Source organism: Trichomycterus rosablanca, chromosome 4 (genome assembly GCF_030014385.1).
Source record: "Trichomycterus rosablanca isolate fTriRos1 chromosome 4, fTriRos1.hap1, whole genome shotgun sequence".
NCBI classification, from domain to species: domain Eukaryota; kingdom Metazoa; phylum Chordata; class Actinopteri; order Siluriformes; family Trichomycteridae; genus Trichomycterus; species Trichomycterus rosablanca.
Window position 1 is genome coordinate 47,029,763 of NC_085991.1, and position 21,426 is coordinate 47,051,188.

The following is a 21,426-nucleotide window of genomic DNA, read 5'->3' on the forward strand; positions in this document are numbered from 1 at the left end:
GACAAATCGTAAACAAAATATACCAGAGTCAATATACTTTTGTTCAGCTGGACAGTATATGATCACCGGATGTGTTTAATGTACACGAAACATGAAACATATGCTATGAAGATCAGACCACATAATGCAGGAATACTTGTCATTTCAGTAGTATAAGATTTTATATCTAAAAGCTGAAGGTGTAAGTATAGTTTTTTAAAGCAGAGCTTCAAGGGGAAATCCAGTCCTCAGATTTTTTTCAGGGGGAGCTTTGAGGATCTTCAGTGCAGACCCCCCGCTGAGCTCAGACCTCTGTAGTGAGTGAGATACCACTTCTGTTAAGTTTAAAGGATCAATATGTAGACTTCTCCAGTAGTGCAGATAAGAACTCATGGGGTGACCCAACACCCTGGTGAAGAAAGTATTACATATTTAATATAATGTTTATGAATATATGGAAATCGAATGGCATGTGGAATGGTCAGATTGTAGACAGGCATCATCACTGTAGTACAGGATTTTTACTTGTGGTTATTATTTTATTGATATAAAAGGTTTTAACTTATTTTAACAGAATACTGGAAAAAACGAAAATAAGTCTAACAATGTAATGAAACAAATTTTCTCTTTATTAGTTAAATAACGAGGATAAACAAGATTAGGAAGGAGTTTATTAGAAAATCAAGGAGGAGAAAATAAGACAGTTTGAGCATGTGCAGAGGAGGAATAAGAGTTACTAGGAGAACGGTGCTGAGGAAAGGAAGGGTGTGGTGAGGGATGACATGCAAGTGGTTGGGGTACCAGAGGAGGATGTTCAGGACAGGGCAAGATGGACAGACTGATCCACAGTAGCGACCACTAATATGAGCAGCTGAAAGAAGAAGATTGTTGTAACATTGTGCAGACCAACTGGTCTGTTTTTGGGGGATAAATAGTGTGTTGTGTGGTTTAAAAAGTGGTTTGGTTGTATGTAAATAGTTATATTCCAAATGCATAGCACATTTTGTGATCATTTTCATGTTGAGTTTGTAAGTTACTGTTTACAGGATGTACTTTCTGTTTGGTGGCAATTCTTAATAGAGTTACCTCCTACGAGTAAAATAGTGCTTCCTTCCTTCTTGCTGATGCCACAATATATTGTACTGTTTCATGGACAGAAAGGACCCAAACCAGTCCACCTGGGAATCAAACCCAGGACCTTCTTGCTGTGAGTTTTCTGAGCATAAGAGCACAGTTTGAATGTTCTACCAATCTGGTCAAGCCTATTTTAAAACCTATTTTACTTACATTTATTGGGTGCAGTCAAACTAGCCCTGGTCGGGCGATCTACAAACAGACTAAACGAGGCTGTAAATTAACGAAAAGCTTGGTAACCGGATCGGATAAAGCTCTGATATCTCGCTGAGAACTGTAACTTTAAAGGGGTTTAAATGCCGAAACACGAGGAGAGGAACAAACTTAAAACAGGTGAAAACAATCATAGTGATTAGCAGACACAAAACGGGTGGGAAACACACACACAGGCTAGAACGCCGGAGACGGAAAACGGGTAGGAAATGGCTTCGATCAACATAAACTAATGAGGTCCAGAAAGAACATGTGAGATATACAGTATATATATATATATATATATATATATATATATATATATATATATATATATATATATATATATATATATATATATATATAATTTGCATTGGTAAAAAAGAACCAATAAAATAACTACATAATTATTTTCTTGAGATCACGAATAGTTTTATTGATTTTTTTCAATTTAAAAATATAACACATTTTTTAAAATATAAACATATAACACGTCCTTTCAGGACTTCTGTAATGAAGTACTAACAGCAGTCAGTTAAGTTTAATGACAATATAAAGTTGTAATTATATTTCACAAACTTGACCGTGAAATAATTTGAATTAAAACTAATTAAAAACATTTTAATGTGTTTTAATTATTCCTCAATAGAAAAAAGGAACCATTGCATTAATCATTACAATCATTAAACTGCCATTATATGTGTATGTTAACTTGTGAAATAATTCAAATTAAAACTTTTTTAAATAACACATATGTGTTGAATATTTCTCTATAGTTTTTTTTTTATTTATTTTTTTATTAGGATTTATCGTCATGTTTTACACTTTGGTTACATTCATGACAGGAACGGTAGTTACTCGTTACACACAAGATTCATCATTTCACACAAGGTTATATCGAACACAGTCTTGGACAATTTAGTGTCTTCAATTTACCTCACTTGCACGTCTTTGGACTGTAGGAGGAAACCGGAGCACCTGGAGTAAACCCACGCAGACACGGGGAGGACATGCAAACTCCACACAGAAAGGACCTGGACCGCCCCACCTGGGGATCGAACCCAGGACCTTCTTGCTGTAAGGCGACAGTGCTACCCACTTAGCCATTGTGCCCCCCTTTCTCTATAGAAAAAAGAATTAAAATCATTAAACTGAATGGAACACACTTTATTGACCAAAACAAACCAATGAATACTTCATAAATAAATGTACAGATACAGTAAATACATAAATAATTAATAATATAATCAACCGCTTACAATTTTGAGCTCTTTTGGAATTTTACTATATTCTAAATTCAGCTGGCTCAAAAAAATAATAATAATGGCAGTTTAATGATTTTAATTCTATAAGTTCTATAAAGAAATATATATATATATTTCTTTTTATTTATGCATTTTCTCCCATTTTATTCCCAATTTAGTGTAGTCAATTTGTCTTCCGCTGCTGGGGGATCCCTAATTGCAGTTGAGGTGGGTATATTGCTGCTCACGCATCCTCTGACCTGCGGTCAGCCCTTGGAGGAATCCTTTTTCACCCATGCATTCTGCACAAGGAGCCTCTCTATCTGTCAATCAGGGTCCTTACACAGCATTTGAAGACCCCACCCACATAGTCCGGACATCCCGCCCTAGCAGAAACGTGTCTGCTGCAGGCACTGCCGATTATGCTCGCTACATGACGCCCAGCCGACCGGTGGCAACGCCGAGTTTCAAACTGAGGAGTTCAGAATCTCGGCGATGGTGTGTTAGCGGAATATCCTGCTGCGCCACCTGGGCGCCTTATAAAGAAATATTTAACACATATGTGTTTATCCAAAATAAAAAAGGTTCCAATTTGAATTAACACGTATGTGTTAAATATTCCTTCATACAAAAAAAAGAATTAAAATAATTAAACTGCCATTACATGTGTATGTTAACTTGTGACGCCAACTGTAGGTGCCAATTTCTTTGCTTCCATTCATTCTGATTCTGTCTAAAACCAATTCGATTAACCCCAGTTCACAATGCTGCACTTTGTTTAAGAGCGCTTCTTTCACTCAGGTGCCAAAAGACATTTTTTTTCTCCCACAGACCTGTGAAGGCTAGACATTCACATCAGAACATTGACATGGCTATTTCAGCTCCTAATTCTCTCTCTCTCCTTTTATTTTTTGCTCTTTACCTGATCTTCTCTTTTCTGTTTCTCTCATTCAGGTTCATTTGTCAGAAAGATTGGCCACCCCTGGACAAAGACAGGGCCGAGAGCGAGAGGGTTAGAACCCTTAAAGCTGCAAGCAATGACAAGATCAGCAGGTTCAAAGCGGCCAGGTTCAGGTCAGTGCCTCCCTATGAGGAATGAGTGAGAGCGGAGAGAGACGAGAGGGTGAGACTCGGGTGTTATTTTTAGACAGGAATTATTCGCAGATGTCCGTTAAAAAAGGGGAATTTGTGGTTTACGGGCACTTTTACAGCTGTGTGGGCTTGGTGTGCACTCCTGAGATCTTTAGCTCCATATTTGGACATATAGCGAGGGGTGAAACGTGAGATCAGCACATTGTTTTGGTATGTGGAGAGGCTCAGGAGAACAAGGTGAGAGTGAGTGCCAGGCACTGAGATAAACTGTTGCTGTATCTGCAGTACAGAATTACAGTCGGGTTAAATAGAGCGGATCCTTCATGTGACTTGTTTTTATAGCTAAATGAGTTTTAAAGTAACAAACTTTGGGTTTCGCTCTGTTGGTATGTTTTGATGAGGTTTGGATTCATTATGGAGATGTTGGCATAGTTTTTTTTTCCTATTTTTTTATTTCCTCCCTGTCTACTTCACACTCAGACTTCACTGTGGTTGTGTTGACACTCCAGGCCTGGTCTCTGTTCCTGGTCTCTGTTCCATTGACCTTTCAAGTGCAGTGTTTGAAGTTTTTTTGCTTTTTTTAAACACAAGGCACCACTAAAAAAATGAGAATTAACCCCAACCCTATTTTTCAGATTTCTGTAGATGCTGGTGCTACACTTTAAAGCAAAAAGTATGTAGACACCACTTCCAATTAGTAAGCTCTATTGTTTCAGCCAAAGCAATTGCCAACAAATGTATAAGGTGAAGTGAATAACACTGATTATCTCTTTATCACGGCACCTGTTAGTGGGATATATTAGGCAGCAAGTGAAAGTTTTATCCTCAGAGTTGATGTGTGAAGTTAGAAGCAGGAAAAATGGACGAGCGTGAGGATTTGAGCGAGTTTGACAAGGACCAAATTGTGATGGTTAGATGACTGGGTCAGAGCATCTCCAAAACTGCAGCTCTTGTGGGGTGTTTCTGGTCTGCAGTGGTCAGTATCTATCAAAAGTGGTCCAAAGAAGGAACAGTGTTAAATCGGCGATAGGGTCATGGGTGGCCAAGGCTCATTGATGCACGTGGGGAGCGAAGGCTGGCCCGCGTGGTCCGACCCAACAGACGAGCTACTGTAGCTCAAACTGCTGAAGAAGTTAATGCTGGTTCTGATAGAAAGGTGTCAGAATACACAGAGCATCACAGTTTGTTGTGTATGGGGCAGCAAAGCAGGACCAACACAATATTAGGAAGGTGGTCATAATGTTATGCCTGATCGGTGCATGTCTTTGGCATTGTGTCAACACTTTGGGGAAGGCCTTTTCCTGTTCCTGCATGACTTTGCTCCTGTGCATAAAAGCGACATGAATTTAGGTGTATCTAATAAAATGCTCACTGAGTGCACATACATGCACGACATACACTATATGGCCAAAAGTATTTAAACACCTGACCATGGAGTGACATCTACAGTATGTGATCTATTCAGCTCTAACAACAGTCACTGTTCTGAGAAGGCTTCTCACAAGACTTTGAAGTATGTCTGTGAGAATGTGTGCCCATTCAGCCAATAGATTACAGCATTTGTATGGCTGGGGGCTAATGTTGATCAAAAAGCCCCAGTTGATGTTCCAGTTCATTCCAAAACTGTTCAGTGGGGCTGAGGTCAGGACTGGTTTCTTTAAACAGAGCTTTTCTTTCCTTTGTGCACAGGGGTACAGTCAAACTGGAACAGGAAAGGGCCTTCCCCAAGCTGTTGCTGCAAAGTTGGAAGCATATAATTTCTTTAATATAATTGATTTATTACAACGATTAGCAACTGTTGCGTCTTAACACATAAATACAAAAATTAAAAGGGGCGTCCCAATACTTTTGTCCATATAGTGTACATACATACATATTTGTACACATATAGTAAATTAGGTTACTAATTTAGTGGTAGAGAAGATTTGATATCGATTTTGATACGTTGTGGCATGCCATTGTCATTTCCGTTTAGTGATAATAGACCACTGAAGTCGTGTCGTCATTTTGTAGGCCACGCCATGTTGTTATGCCCATATTTGGTAACCCGGGTCTAAGAGAAATGTTGAATGGGAAAAATGAATGGAGATTTCGAAAATTGCCTCTCTCGCATCCTGTAGTCATAAACAATTTTCAAAAGCTGTTACGTTTTGTTTTATGGAGATTCTCCTGTCTATTATCACTGGATCCTCTGAATTATGAAGTCGTTATAGAGTCAAAATATGAATATTGCTACAGCAGCGCGATTCACCGTTGTAACAGTGGAGTGATATTCACAAGTTTTACTTTATATTTTCAGTAGCCAGCTACATTAAAGTAGAAAGCAAGGATGGTTGGGTGTTACGCCTTTGGTTGCACTCACCAAACTGGAGGTATTGCGGGCTGCTCATTGTAGTTCAGTGACGTCTAAGTAATGCGCAGTAGCATTACCTTTCGTGTAGCATTATTACGACCCTTTAACAACCTCGTAATTCAGAGGATCCAGTGATGTACAGGAGAAAAATGTACACAGGACAAAATGTACAGGGTTCTGAACATGTTTATTTAGCACAGGATGCGCTAGAGACGATTTTTTTGAAAACCCCATTCATTTTTGCCATAGAAAATCGGGCTTAGACCCGGGTCTCCAAATATGGGCATAACGAGGACTACAGAATGACGCACGACTTCAGTGGTCTATAATAGACTACAGCTGGTGACGTCTCTGTGCCCATATACACCGATCAACCATAACATTAAAACTACCTCCTTGTTACTACACTCACTGTCCATTTTATCAGCTCCACTTACCATATAGAAGCACTCTGTAGTTCTACAATTACTGACTGTAGTCCATCTGTTTCTCTGCATGCTTTGTTAGCCCCCTTTCATGCTGTTCGTCAATGGTCAGGACTCTCCCAGGACCACTACAGATTCAATTATACGAGGGATCTTCTAAAGGTTTCAGCACTTTAATATTTAGGTTATAAGCGGTGAGGATGGGAGGAGGAGTAATCGGTCGTGTCTGAGAGACTAGGAGACGCTTATGGTCCTGATTTAGCTCCATCTGATTTCCACCTTTTTGTACGCTCAAAGAAGCTTTAAGGGGAAGAAGATTTTCATGTGATGACGATGTGAAAGCAGCACTGCATCAGTGGCTACGAGCTCAACCAGAAACGTTTTTTGCTGATGGCATTAAAAAGTTGTTACGACGCTGGAAAAAATGCATCGGAAGGTGACGATGTAGAAAAGTGATGTTATTTGTTTTTGAAATTCTTTTTTATATATATTTTTATATTTTTTGTTTATGCATTTTGTCCCCTGTTAGCGCTTACATTTTGGCGAGTGCAATGCGGATCAGCACTGTGTACGGAGAGACACACCCTGACAGCACTCTTTTCTCATCTCTGTGCAGGCGCCATCAATCAGCCAGCAGAGGTCGTAATTGCATCAGTTATGAGAGAGACTCTATCCGGCTTTAATATCCCACCCCTATCTGAACAACAGGCCAATCGCTGTTCATGTGGCTGCTCAGCCCAGCCGGCAGGCAGAGCTGAGACTTGATACGATGTATTCGAGATCTCAGCTCTGGTGTTCCAGCGTGTGTTTTTACCGCTGCGCCACCTGAGCGGCTTAAAATTCTTAATAAATAGAGTTTAAAAAAGTGCAGAAACTTTTTGAAGAACACTCGTAGATCCTTAGTCAGCTGCTTAGTGTTATCATTTAAGTTTTAAAGATCTAGACAGTTTCTAAGGCAATTACGATATGTACCTGTCCTACCTAAGAAGTTACTTGTGGTCTAACAGGTAAAAGTGTCCAAACATTTATTTATGTGTTTATTCTTGGTCTGCTCCTGTATTTAGGGATCAGCATAGTGGATCTGGTCCACATACCAGACTTGGCACAGTTTTAACACCAGATGCCCTTCCTGATGCAGCCCTCCTGTTTTTATCTGTTTTGGCCATTTACTTCCTTGGACATTAGTCAGTCGTGTCCTTGCAGATGCCCGACCGGCTGGCGGCACCGCTGAGATTCAAACCCTGGATCCACATATATCAGCAGTATTGGGCTAGTGTACTTTTTTCCTGCGCCACCTGAGCACTCTTGTCCAAACATTTATACATGTCTTAATTATTATTTTTCTAAATGTATACAGTATGAAGTAAATCTGATTTAATGACAAAATAACCAGGGGTGCACAAAATTCTACATACAGCTGTGGATATCTAATCAAATTAATACAAATCCCAGGATGTGAGAATCATTTATGTTTGTGAAATGGGCGGCACACTGACACTCACAGCAAGAAGGTCCTGGGTTTGGTTTCCAGGTAGAGTGGTACAAGTCCTTTCTGTGTAAAGTTGCATGTTCTCCCTGTGTCCATGTGGGTTTCCTCTGGGTGCTCTGGTTTCCTCCCACTGTCCTAAGTCATGCAGTCAGGTTAATTGGAGATACTAAAACTGCCCTAATGTGTGTGTGTGCCCTGTAATGGACTGGCAACCTGTTTAGGGTGTTCCCTACAGTTTGCCGAATGAATCGGACCCACCGCGACCCTGAATAGGAAAAAGTGGTGGTAAAACAGACAGTTAATGAATTAATGAATGAAAAATTGCCCTAAGTAGTGTGTATGTGTGTATGTGTGAGTGGTGTGTGAATGTGTTTGCCTTGTGATGTATTGGCAACCTATCTAGGGTGTTTCCTGTCTTTTGCCCAGTGAATTTGACCCATCATGACCCTGAACAGGATAAAAGAGTGGTTACACAGACAATCAAAGAATTAACAAATGCAAATAGGCCCTAAGTGGTTTGTGTGTGTGTGTGTGTGTGTGTGTGTGTGTGTGTGTTTGTGTGTTTGTGTATGTGTTTGCCCTGTGATGGACTGGCAACCTGTTTGGGGTGTTTTCTACATTTTGACCAGTGAATCGGACTCACTGCAACCCCGAATAAGATAAAGTGGTGGTAAAACAGACAATTAATCAATTAATGAATGAAAAATTGCCCTAAGTTTGTTTGTGTGTGTGTGTGTGTGCCCTGTGATGGACTGGCGACCTGTCCAGGGTGTTTCCTATCTTTTGCCCAGTGAATTTAACCAACCATGACCCTAAATGGAATAAAGCAGTGGTAACACAGACAATAAATGAATGAATGAATGAATGAATGAATGAAAAATTACCCTAAGTGTGTGTGTGTGTGCCCTGTGATGGACTGGCAACCTGTTTGGGGTGTTTCCTACATTTTGCCCAGTGAATCGGACTCACAGCAACCCCGAATAGGATAAAGTGGTGATAAAATAGACAATGAATGAATGAACGAATTAAAAATGCCCTAAGTGTGTTTGTGTGTGCCCGTGTGCCCGTGTGCAGGGTGTTTCCTACCTTACGCCCATTGAATCAGACCCACTGAGACCCTGAATAGGATAAAGGTAAAACAGACAATAAATGAATGAATTCATGAAAAATTGCTCTAAGTGTGTGTGTGTGTGTGTGTGTTTGTGTGGCAGCACGGTGGCTCAGTGGGTAGCACCGTTGCCTCACAGCAAGAATGTCTTGGGTTCGATCCCCAGGTGAGCTGGTCTGGGACCTTTTTCCCCCTGTATCTGCGTGGGTTTCCTCTGGGAGCTCCGGTTTCCTCCCACTGACCTAAGTCATGAAGTTAGGTTAATTGGAGACACTGAATTGCCACGTAGGTGAATGGGTGCCATCAACAACCCTGAATAGGATAAAGTGGTGGTAAAACAGACAATAAATAAATATGTGAATTAATTGATAAAAAAATTGCCCTTAGTGTGTGTGGGGCAGCACGGTGGCTCAGTGGGTAGCACTGTCGCCTCACAGCAAGAAGGTCCTGGGTTTGATTCCCAGGTAGAGTCCTTTCTGTGTAGAGTTTGCATGTTCTCCCTGTGTCCATGTGGGTTTCTTCCGGGTGTGTGCGCACCCTGTGATGGACTGGCAACCTGTTTGGGGTGTTTCCTACATTTTGCCCAGTGAATCAGACTCACTGTAACCCTGAATGGGATAAAATGGGGGTTACACAACCAATAAATGAATGAATGAATGAATGAAGTGTGTGTTTTTGTCTGTTTGTGTGTGTGTGTGTGTGTGTGTGCCCTGTGATGGACTGGTGACCTGTCCAGGGTGTTTCCTACCTTATGCCTATTGAATCAGACCCACTGAGACCCTGAATAGGATAAAGTGGTGGTAAAACAGACAATAAATTAATTAATGAATGCAAAAATGTCCTAAATATGTGTGTACGTGCCCTGTGATGGACTGGCGACCTGTCCAGGGTGTTTCCTACCTTTCGCCTAGTGAATTTAACCAACTATGACCCTAAATGGGATAAAGCAGTGGTAACACAGACAATAAATGAATGAAGGAATGAAAAATTACCCTGAGTGTGTGTGCCCTGTGATGGACTGGCACAGTGAATCGGACCCACCGCGACCCTGAATAGAATAAAGTGGTGGTAAAATACTACTTGCATATGCCAACAAAGGCAAACACATACTGTCTGTGCGTCTTTGTTGCATTGCACGGTTGTTGCATGTCCTTGTAGCATTAAACTTAAATTTAAAACAATGTTCCCAGCCTTGGTACTCCATAACGAAACAGCGCCGCTTTACCCTCAATATCAGCCCTAAGATGAACTACCTTACAGCGCATGTTAAAGTTACTGCCGTTCTCCAGCCGTAAAGAGATCTGAAGTGTAATAAGTGTCTTCCCGGTAAAGTTGAGTCTAATATGCAACAGCCGTCTCCCTCCGAGCCCTCGCACAAATAAATGAGACCCGGGCAGCACAGACTGATTTTATATGCTGTAATATGCTGCTCTAAAAGAGAATATCATCCAGAGAGCCCCGGCACGAGCCAATGCGCCGGTTTGAATGTAATTAGCTCGAGACGAGCGGAGAGAGAATTATAAAGGGCCGGGCGGGCGCGAGGGCTGAAAGGAACACGACCCACAGACCTATTGCCACTCAATGCCAGAACGAAACATGGACCCCATCGCTACTGCAGGTTTACATTTAAAACAGACAAATAATTGAGCGACAAACACATAACGACAGTCTAATAAACACTACGATGGTTTGTTAAAATGACGCAAGAGCAAAAGCACTGCTGTAACTAGCTGTTGGAACCTGAATGACAATGTTTTCTTATTTAAGATTCATTTAAGAAGTGTGTTTGTATCCATTATTAATGGTCTGTGCATGTCGGTGTGGATAATAAACACCTATAAATTTTAAATGTCACACCGAGCCGCAGGTGGCAACAAGAAAGAGCGACCAGGAACAAAGAGCGACGACTCTATTAACAGTCAGTGGGATGGAGACTCACAGTCTAGACGACGTGTGTGTGTGTGTGTGTGTGTCTGACACAACCTGTCAGATCTCAGGTCATCCTGTCAGATTATTTTCTTCAATGATTTATTCATTTTCACGAAATGCATCATCCTGGTCTGAAGTGTGGTAGTACCTGTGCCATCGAGTGACACAGAGTGCAAGGCAGAAATGCACCCTAGACATGACCACCTCGGTCACAGTCCCCACATCAGGGGCGTATTTAGAGCAGAGCAGCCAGGTGAATTCATGATTTGAAATAGTTTTGTCTTCATTTACAACCCCAAATCAGAAAAAGTTGGGATGGCATGGGAAAAGCAAATAATAAAAAAAAACCACAGAGTTTCTTACATTTACTTTGACTTTTATTTAATTGCAGACAGGATGAACCTGAGATATTTCATGTTTTATCTGCTCAACTTCATTTCATTTATTAATAAACATCCATTCCTGCATTTCAGGCCTGCAACACATTCCAAAAAAAGTTGGGACAGTAAAGCATTTACCACTTTGTAATGTTGCCGTTCCTTTTCACCACACTTAAAAGACGTTTTGGCACCGAGGAGACCAAGTGATTTAGTGTTTCAGCTTTTATTTTGTCTCTTCCTGCAAACACGTCTTAAGATGTACAACAGTACGAGGTCGTCGTTGTCACATTCTTCACGTTTCAAAATTCTCCACACATTCTCTATTGGGGACAGGTCAGGACTGCAGGCAGGCCAGTCCAGTCCAGTACCCTCTTCTTCCACAGCCATAACTTTGTAATGTGTGCAGCAGGTGCTTTTACATCGTCTTGTTGAAAAATGCTGGACGTCCTTGGAAAAGATGATGTCTTGAAGGCAGATCTCAATGTACTTTATTAATGCTGCATTAATGCTGCATCACAGACGTGTAAATGACCTTTACCAAGAGCACTGACACGCCCACATACCATGACAGACCCTGGTACTGACTTACCCCATACCAAGACAGACTCTGGCTTTTGGACTTGTTACTGATAACAGTCTGGATGGTCCTTTTCGTCTTTGGTCCGGAGCACAGGGCATCCATTTTTTTCAAAAAAAGACCTGGAATTCTGATTAATCTGACCACAATACACGTTTCCACTATGTGATGGTCCATCCTAGATGCCTCCGAGCCCAGAGAAGTCGACGCCGCTTCTGGACATGGTTAACATAAGGGTTGACAAAAGGTTTGCCAAAGTAATCCCTCACCCATGTGGTTATATTAGCTATTGTTGAGTGGCGGTTCTTGATGCAGACGTTCAGCTTAAGCTTGCACCCTTGGCCTTTATGCACTGAAATTCCTCCCGATTCCTTGAATGGTTTAATATTATTATGCACTGTAGAGGGAGAAATATGCAAATCCCTTTCGATCTTTCTTTGAGGTTCATTGTTTTAAAACATTTCAATCATTTTCTTACAGATTTGTGGATAAACTGGATCCTCTGATCATCTTTACTCATCAAAGACTCTCAGCCTTTCCTGGATGCTGCTTTTGTACCAAACCATGATTACAATCACCTGTTTGGAATCACATCATTATTTAGTTTTTTCACCTCATTACTAGCCCTAAATTGCCCCCGTCCCAACTTTTTTTGGAATGTGTTGCAGGCCTGAAATGCAGGAATGGATGTTTATTAATAAATGAAATGAAGTTGAGCAGATAAAACGGGAAATATCTCAGGTTCATCCTGTCTGACATCAAATAAAAGTAAATGTAAATGTAAATGTAACACTGCATTTTAATTTTATTTGCAATTTTCATACTGTCCCAACTTTCTCTGATTTGGGGTTGTATTTAGTCTTAATTTCAAGTCACTTTGGATCAAAATATCTGCTAAATGCCCCAAATGTAAATGAGTAACCACATACCCTTGGCCATCTAGATTAGGTAACATTTCTTTGCCGCTCTGTTCTGAAGTCTCTGAACTGGAACGTCAGGTCAGCTTGCTGAGATTTTTGTACAAACTATAACAGCATTGAGTTTGATATGTAATCCCAGTGTGATTTGAGTAGGATTAAGGTTCAGGGGTTAGAAAAGCACCAGCGTCAGTTAAAAGACTGTGTATATGTTTCTTGTATTTTCATAGCAATTTAACGAGTGCCTGACATATATTTTTGGGGGGACCGGAGTAGAAACGGCAATGAACCACGTAACGATCAGTGTCAGTCATTTGTCAGACGTGTAATGCTGTAAAATCACAACCCACACGACACATGTTCAATCTAGATCACACCTGAAGCCCAGGAGACTACGTTTACGTGTGATTGGGTTTACTTACATCAAATCTGCAGGTCAGGAGGCTTCAAGATTGCGATCGGACCACCCGGACGTTTAGAGCCCGTAAAAACAAAGTGAGCGCAGGAAAATGAAGAGTAAATATTGACTTATGCTATCCACCGGAGAAGCAGGAGTGGAGCTCCGCAGCTCAGACATGCTGTTTGTTTTTACTGGATCGCTCCTAAAGGGCGGAACGCAGGCGAGCGGTCTGATGAGCAGAACATGAAAGTGCGCTCACTTTCACTGGCCAGCGTTTAAATACTGGATGGATGATCGTGGACTGCCAGGTATTATTGTGATAGCACGATGTGGAGCATCACAGCTGATCTCATCCAGCCTCCAGCAGCCAAGATCTTCCTCACTGGGAACTGAAACAATGCTTAGGTCGAGTTGGTAATAATAATTAATCCTATTCAGAAACTATAACAGTTTTACTTTCTGGGAGAGTTTTCAACAGGATTTTGTGTCTGTGCCAATTTAGAAAAATCATTTGTGAGGTCAGAGATTGAAGTTGGATGAGATGAGCCTGGCTTACAGTCAACGGTTTGATTCATCTTAAAGGTATTTGGTAGGATGGCGCTCAGAGTTTCTCCACACTGGACTCCTCAAACCATAAATCCTTATGACTAAGGCCTAATTCACAACCATGAAGATCGCACTAGGAACAGTGAAATGAGCCTTTCCCAGAGTAATATGCAATTTGCTGTGAAATTCAAAAATTAAGGTTTGTGTTTAGTGATTTAACATTTTTCATTGGCATAGCATTCAAGTGTCTCACGTTTACAGGTTAATCTGCACTATGAGGCATCCTTACAATCCTCCGGCAATTCAGTTCAATTCAATCGGTCAGTCAAAATGTCCAAGATGTCAAAAGCTAAAGCAGCTAAAAACACGACTTGGGTAACTGAGTTCGGAAAACTCCCAACCAATTCTGAGGTCGCAGAGAGTCTTGCACGTCACTGGATGTTTTAGGTTTACATTCAACCATTAATGTAGGCTGTGCTGGGTATTGTCACTTCCATTTATTCTATCATTGAATTGAAGTTAGTTAATGACAGTGGCACTTTTCTTTTGAAAAACGAGGTCCATTAAATTAAGCACATTTTCCCGTGAATTTAGTAGGGCCCTAACTATGAATCTTGCTTTCTGCACATAGGCACAGTTCTTCTGGAACAGGAAACAGCCTTCCCCAAACTGTTGCCAAAAAGTAAAAAAAAAAAAATATATCTTATTTTACAATTCCAAATAACAAAATGCTGGGACATGATGGATGATGCAAATTAAAATAAATAAACAAATCATGTCCTTATGAATCTTGCTTTCTGCATATAGGCACAGTCCTGCTGGAACAGGAAAGAGCCTTCCCCAAAGTTGGATTTTAAAACAACCCCGAATAAGAAAATGTTGGGACAGAATGGACTATATAAATTAAAATAAATAAAGAAATAAATAATGATTTCATTGCAGACAGCATGGACCCAAGATGTTTTATGTTTTGTCCAGTTAACTTCATTTCACATGTTAATGTACATCCCTTCTTGCATTTCAGGCCTGTAACACATTCCAAAAAAAGTTGAGACGGGGAGATTTAGGGTGAGTAATGAGGTATAAAAAAACAATGATGGACCTGAAGGTACTCGGTAGGATTGAGCTCAGGGCTCTGTGCAGATCGTTGGAGTCCCTTCACACTGGACTCCTCAAACCATGAATCCTTATGAATCTCTTTCTGCTTTCTACACATAGGTCCTACTGGAGCAGGAAAGAGCCTTCCCCAAACTGTTGCCAAAAAGTTGGATTTGAAAACAACCCCAAATACAAAAATGTTGGGACAGGATGGATTATGTAAATTAGAATAAATAAACAAATAAATACATAAAAATTTCTGACATTTTGATTTTTATTTCGTTGCAGACAGTATAAAACCAAGATGTTCATGTTTTGTCTAGTTAACTTCATCTTATGTCTTAATGTACAGCCATTCTTGCATTTCAGGCCTGCAACCCATTCCAAAAAAAGTTGGGACAGGGAGATTTAAGGCTAAAAAAACAAATAATGATGGACCTGAAGGTACTTGGTAGGATTGAGCTCAGGGCTCTGTACAGATCGTTGGAGTCCCTTCACACTGGACTCCTCAAACCATGAATCCTTATGAATCTTGCTTTCTACACATAAGCACAGTCCTACTGGAGCAGGAAAGAGCCTTCCCCAAACTATTGCCAAGAAGTTGGATTTTAAAACAACCCCAAATATGACAACGTTGGGACAGGATGGATTATGTAAATTAGAATAAATAAATAAATACATAAACATTTCTCAAATTTTCTTTGATTTTTATTTCATTGCAGACAGTATAAACCCAAGATGTTTTATGTTTTGTCCAGTTAACTTCATCTTATGTCTTAATGTACAGCCATTTCTGCATTTCAGGCCTGCAACACATTGCAAAAAAAGTTGGGACGGGGAGATTTAGGGCTAGTAATGAGGTATAAAAAAACAAATAATGATGGACCTGAAGGTACTTGGTAGGATTGAGCTCAGGGCTCTGTGCAGATCTTTTTTTTAAATGCTATCTTATTTTACAATTGGGGCAGTGGTAGCCTAGTGGGTAGAGCTCTGGACTATCAACTGAAAGGTTAAAGGTTCAAATCCCGGCTCTGCCCTGCAGCCACTGTTGGGTCCTTGAGCAAGGCCCTTAACCCTGTCTGCTCCAGGGGTGCCGACAGCATGAACCCAAAATATTTAATGTTTTGTCTGGTCAGATTTATTTCATGTGTGAATATACATCTACTTTTGCATTTCAGGCCTGCAACACATTGCAAAAAAAGTTGAGACGGGGAGATTTAGGGTGAGTAATGAGGTATAAAAAAACAAATAATGATGGACCTGAAGGTATTCGGTAGGATTGCGCTCAGGGCTCTGAGCAGATCGTTGGAGTCCCTTCACACTGGACTCCTCAAACCATACTGGATCTTCCTACTGGAACAGGAAAGGGCCTTCCTCAAACTGTTGCCAAAAGTTTTTTTTTAATTGCTATTTAATTTTATAACCCCAAATAAGAAAACAATGGAACAGGATGGATGATGCAAATTAAAATAAATAAACAAACTATGTCCTTCTGTACACAGGCACAGTCATGCTGGAACAGGAAAGAGCCTTCCCCAAACTGTTGCCAAAAACAACAAATAAGAAAACTCTAACAGGATGGATTATGCAAATAAATAATAACATTTTTTATAAATATAACTATAACTATAATAAATATAACTATTTTCTTTGATGTCATTGTGGACATCATGAACCCAGAATATTTTATGTTTTGTCCAGTTAACTTTACTTAGTTTGTTAATGTACAGTGGGGCCAAAAAGTATTTAGTCAGCCACTGATTGTGCAAGTTCTCCTACTTAGAAAGATGAGAGAGGTCTGTAATTTTCATCATAGGTACACTTCAACTATGAGAGACAAAATGAGAAAAAAAAATACAGGAAAAATAAGTATTTGGTCACCCACAAACAAGCAAGATTTCTGGCTCTCACAGACCTGTAACTTCTTCTTTAAGAAGCTCTTCTGTCCTCCACTCGTTACCTGTATTAATGGCACCTGTTTGACCTCGTTATCTGTATAAAAGACACCTGTCCACAGCCTCAAACAGTCAGACTCTGACCTGAACGTTTGACCTCTGTCATTGCCAACAAAGGTTATGTTACAAAGTATTGAGTTTAACTTTTGTTATTGACCAAATACTTATTTTCCACCATAATTTACAAATAAATTCTTTAAAAATCCTACAATGTGATTTCCTGGACTTCATAGTTGAAGTGTAGCTATGATGAAAATTACAGACCTCTCTCATCTTTCTAAGTAGGAGAACTTGCACAATCAGTGGCTGACTAAATACTTTTTGGCCCCACTGTACATCCCTTCCTGCATTCCAGGCCTGCCACACATTCCAAAAAAAGTTGGGATGGGGAAATTTGTCATGCTTTGTCATGGTCAGGTGTCCAAATACTTTTGGTCAAATAGTGTATGTAATTTTATGAGCAAATTTAAGTTTATGTTATGTAGCAGATAGGAGTCTTGCTCAAGGGCCCAGCATTGTCAGCATAGCAGTGGTAGGGCTTAATCCAGTGACTGTTTGACTATAAGTCCAATACCAAAACTGCTGACCTACTTCTGACCTTATAAGGTCACGGTAATGCTAAAAAACAAACAAACTTCAGTCTGTATCAGCTCATGTGAAAAGAATGTGTGTAGGTAGGGATTTAGAGGTATACCCATGACACGGAGAAAATTGCTCCCAGCCCAAACTCAGATACATCTAATTCAGCCACAACGGGGAGTTTAGGATCAGAGCGCTTTAGAATAGGAGCGCTCATAAATTGGGTTTCTAGTCTCTGAATTGTTCATCTGGGGCCAGGTTCCAGTTCATCCTGTGAGTTATTATTTAGAGGAGGAGGTTAGAGGTGCTCCAGCCACACTAAAGCTTCATAAATCTGTGATAGAACTTAGCAAATCCTATAAAACTCTCTTTAATGCTCGGTGGTTTCAGCCCGTTTCTCACTTGTGGGGTTTGTACAACCAAAAAGGTGAATCTGGGTTTTGTGGAATTCACAGTTTTGAGGTTCAAATGGAGTTTACTTTCTCATGGGGTCTTAAAGAACCTGATGAACAGCTAGAGAAGAACATCCTTATGCACTCCGACTGTATGACTTCCTCTTTACTACCAATCCCATTTCTAAAAGTAGTTCTACAATTACTGTTATTTTTTAATTATCTGTTTCTCTACATGCTTTGTTAGCCCCCTTTCATGCTGTTCTTCAATGGTCAGGACCCCCACAGGACCACCACAGAGCAGGTATTATTTAGGTGGTGGATCTTTCTCAGCACTGCAGTGACTCTGACATGGTGGTGGTGTGTTAGTGTGTGTTGTGCTGGTATGAGTGGATCAGACACAGCAGCGCTGCTGGAGTTAGACACTCCTACCTAGTTGGTCCACCTTGTAGATGTAAAGTCAGAGACGATCGCTTATCTATTGCTGCTGTTTGAGTTGGTCATCTTCTAGACCTTCATCAGTGGTCCCAGGACACTACCCATGGGGCGCTGTTGGCTGGATATTTTTGGTTGGTGGACTATTCTCAGTCCAGTAGTGACAGTGAAGTGTTTAAAAACTCCATCAGCGCTGCTGTGTCTGATGTAATTTTTGTAACAAGAAGGTACCAATTAAAAGCTTAAACTGATACGTTTTGTTTTCATTGCAATACAAAAGCGCGCGATAAATCACAGCACAGCGGCCAAAATCCCAAACACAGCAAAAAAGATCATAACCACTGCTTACCTTAGCTTTTATTCTTCCAGATGCTATTAAATTTATAACAGTGTGTCCCATTAGGAATATAATCCGTTATTTTGTAAATGTGCTTATAATTAAAAACCTCCAAACTTTTCCCGGTTGTGAAGTAAAACACAAACTTGTTAGAAAGCCAATCAAGCGTTTCATTAACAATCATCTGTGTGACACAAACTGAATAAATGCAAATAACAGCATTTCTTACTAACAATTACAATCAGAAAATCTGATTGGTAAGATCTGATTGGTTCAGAAAAGCGCTCTTTCAACCATTAGTGCCAATTCTGTATGAGCGTTCCATTCACCCCAGTTGTTCCTGTGAAGTGCACTACGTATTCCACCATTTTAAGTGAGATTTCAATCCAAAGGTAACGAAAATGTTTAAATGAAGTGAACTTCAAACTGTGTAGGGAGTAGGGAGCGACGCTTCATCACTACGCTGGAAGCTGGCTGTAACATTTAGCCATTGCATGCGTTGCGGCTTGAGACGGCCGGAGCGTTATTAGAGAGCAGAAAATGACACGATCAGAATGATGTCAGATTGACGTTTCATTCATCTTTAATAAAAGGGACTCTTGTTGTTAACGAGTCGTTTTTTGCGAGTCATGAGTCGAGTCAGAGTCATTTGAAATGAGTCCGAGTCTCAAGTCCCCATCTTTGGTCTCTGCTGACTCAGCTGTGGACAATCAGCAGAAGACCAATCATGATGAGGGGCGTCGTCCTGACACTTGAAAACAAACATTACAAACATGTGCTCCTGGAGAGAGGGGCGTGGCACTTAAGAGCACTACAGGAGCACATATAGGCTGCATACGTGACACAGTCATGAACAAGTTTGTATCTCCAGTTCACCTCACTTGCACGTCTTTGGACTGTGGGAGGAAACCGGAGCTCCCGGAGGAAACCCACACAGACACGGGAAGAACATGCAAACTCCACATAGAAAGAACCCGGACTGCCCCACCTGGGAATTGAACCCAGGACCTTCTTGCTGTGAGGTGACAGTGCACCACTGAGCCACCGTGCGACCCTACTGGCAGTGATAGCTGCTGAAGTGAAGGTGGTACATTGCTCTACATCTCTGCATCGTATTAAATAATAAAGATTTCTTGACATGACAAAGGCAAATGCAAAATCCAACACAAATCAAAATAGTCTCTGCTGATTGATCCACAGTTCCACCCTTATATGCCATGAGCAATCTACCTGGGATGAGGTGCAGCTGTGGACAATCAGCAGAAGACCAATCATGATGAGGGGCATTGTCCTGACACTTAAAAACAAACATTACAAACGGGCTTCTGGAGAGAGGGGCGTGGCACTTGGGAGCACTACAGGAGCACATACAGGCTGCATACGTGACACAGTCATGAACAAGTTTGTATCTCCAGTCTTTATACTGTGGGAGGAAACCCACACAGACAACATGCAAACTCCACACAGAAAGAACCTGGTCTGCTCTACCTGGAAATTGAACCCAGGATCTTCTTGCTGTGAGGTAACAGTGCTACCCACTGAGCCACCGTGAGCCAGGAGCCAGGTGGTACATTGGTCTACACCACTGCATCGTATTAAATAATAAAGATTTCTTGTTTCTTTCTTGCTTTGTATCCCTTGTGTGGTGTTGATAGTTTTGTTACTCGGCCAGTGTACGCGGGTCTGGTGGACCCACCGCATCATTGTGTTTTTAAATCAATACAGCTATAACTTATTTAACATACAAAATATCAGATGCTTACTTTAAGATGTTCACAAGCAATAAAGACGCATATTTGGTTAACGTTTACTAGTTACCTATGTTGGATCTTATTTATAAATAACAGTGCCACCCGTCTGTGGTGATAAAATATAAAAAAGGAAAAATCACTTTCAAAATGTGGCTGGAAAAACGTGTTTACTTTGAACAAATCGAAATGAAACAACCTCAAGAAACAGCAGCCTGAACAGATACAGATACAGAATCTACATCAGTCTACACATCAGTCCCATTGAACACAGTCTATTCATGCTCACCTATACAACACATGAGGGTCAGATTTACTGTGTATGTTTGTGTGTTACATTCATTTGTTTGATGCATGTATGCTGCATCTGTCTGTCTGTTTCTCTCTCTGTCTGTATTAGTATGTCTCTCTGTATGTCTCTCTCTCTCTCCCTGACTGCCTGTCTTCCTGTCTGTCTCTGCCTGTTTGTCTGTTTCTCTCTCTGTCTGTCTGTCTGCCTCTCTCTCTCTCTGTCTGGCACGGTGGTTCTGGGTCCTGGGTTCAATCCCCAGGTTGGGCAGTCTGGGTTCTTTCTGTGTGGAGTTTGCATGTTCTTGCTGTGTCCGTGGGTTTCCTCTGGGTGCTCCGGTTTCCTCCCACCGTACAACGACGTGCAGGTGAGGTGAATTAGAGGTGTTTGATATAAATTTGTGAACTGATGAATCTTGTGTAATGAGTAACTACCGTTCCTGTCATGAATGTAACCAAAGTGTAAAACATGACGTTAAAATCCTAATAAACAAACAAACTGTATGTCTGTCTCTCTCTCTCTCCCTGACTGCCTGTCTATCTGTTTTTTTTCTGTCTGTCTGTCTCTGCCTGTTTGTCTGTCTGTCTCTCTCACACAAGCGGCACAATGGCTAAGTGGGTATCACTGTCGCCTCACGGCAAAAAGGTCCTGGGTTCGATCCCCAGGTGGGGCGGTGAGGTGAACTGGAGATACTAAATTGTCCATGACTGTGTTTGATACAACTTTGTGAACTGATGAACCTTGTGTAATGAGTAACTATCGTTCCTGTCATGAATGTAACCAAAGTGTGTAAAACATGATGTTAAAACCCAAATAAACAAACTCTCT

At 40.9% G+C, this 21,426-nt stretch overlaps 1 long non-coding RNA gene across 2 annotated transcripts; it reads left to right on the forward strand.

The window, feature by feature from the left end:
- The first annotated feature begins 1,132 nt into the window (after positions 1-1,132).
- LOC134311750 (uncharacterized) lies at positions 1,133-15,104 on the forward strand. 2 transcript variants are annotated; one of them, XR_010011475.1, is made up of 4 exons: positions 1,133-1,186; positions 3,504-3,623; positions 14,790-14,833; positions 14,984-15,104. It is a non-coding gene; the product is annotated as an uncharacterized LOC134311750 (long non-coding RNA). The 2 variants fall into 2 exon arrangements; XR_010011476.1 differs by lacking the exons at positions 1,133-1,186; positions 3,504-3,623 and adding an exon at positions 13,736-13,801.
- Positions 15,105-21,426: the final 6,322 nt, after the last annotated feature.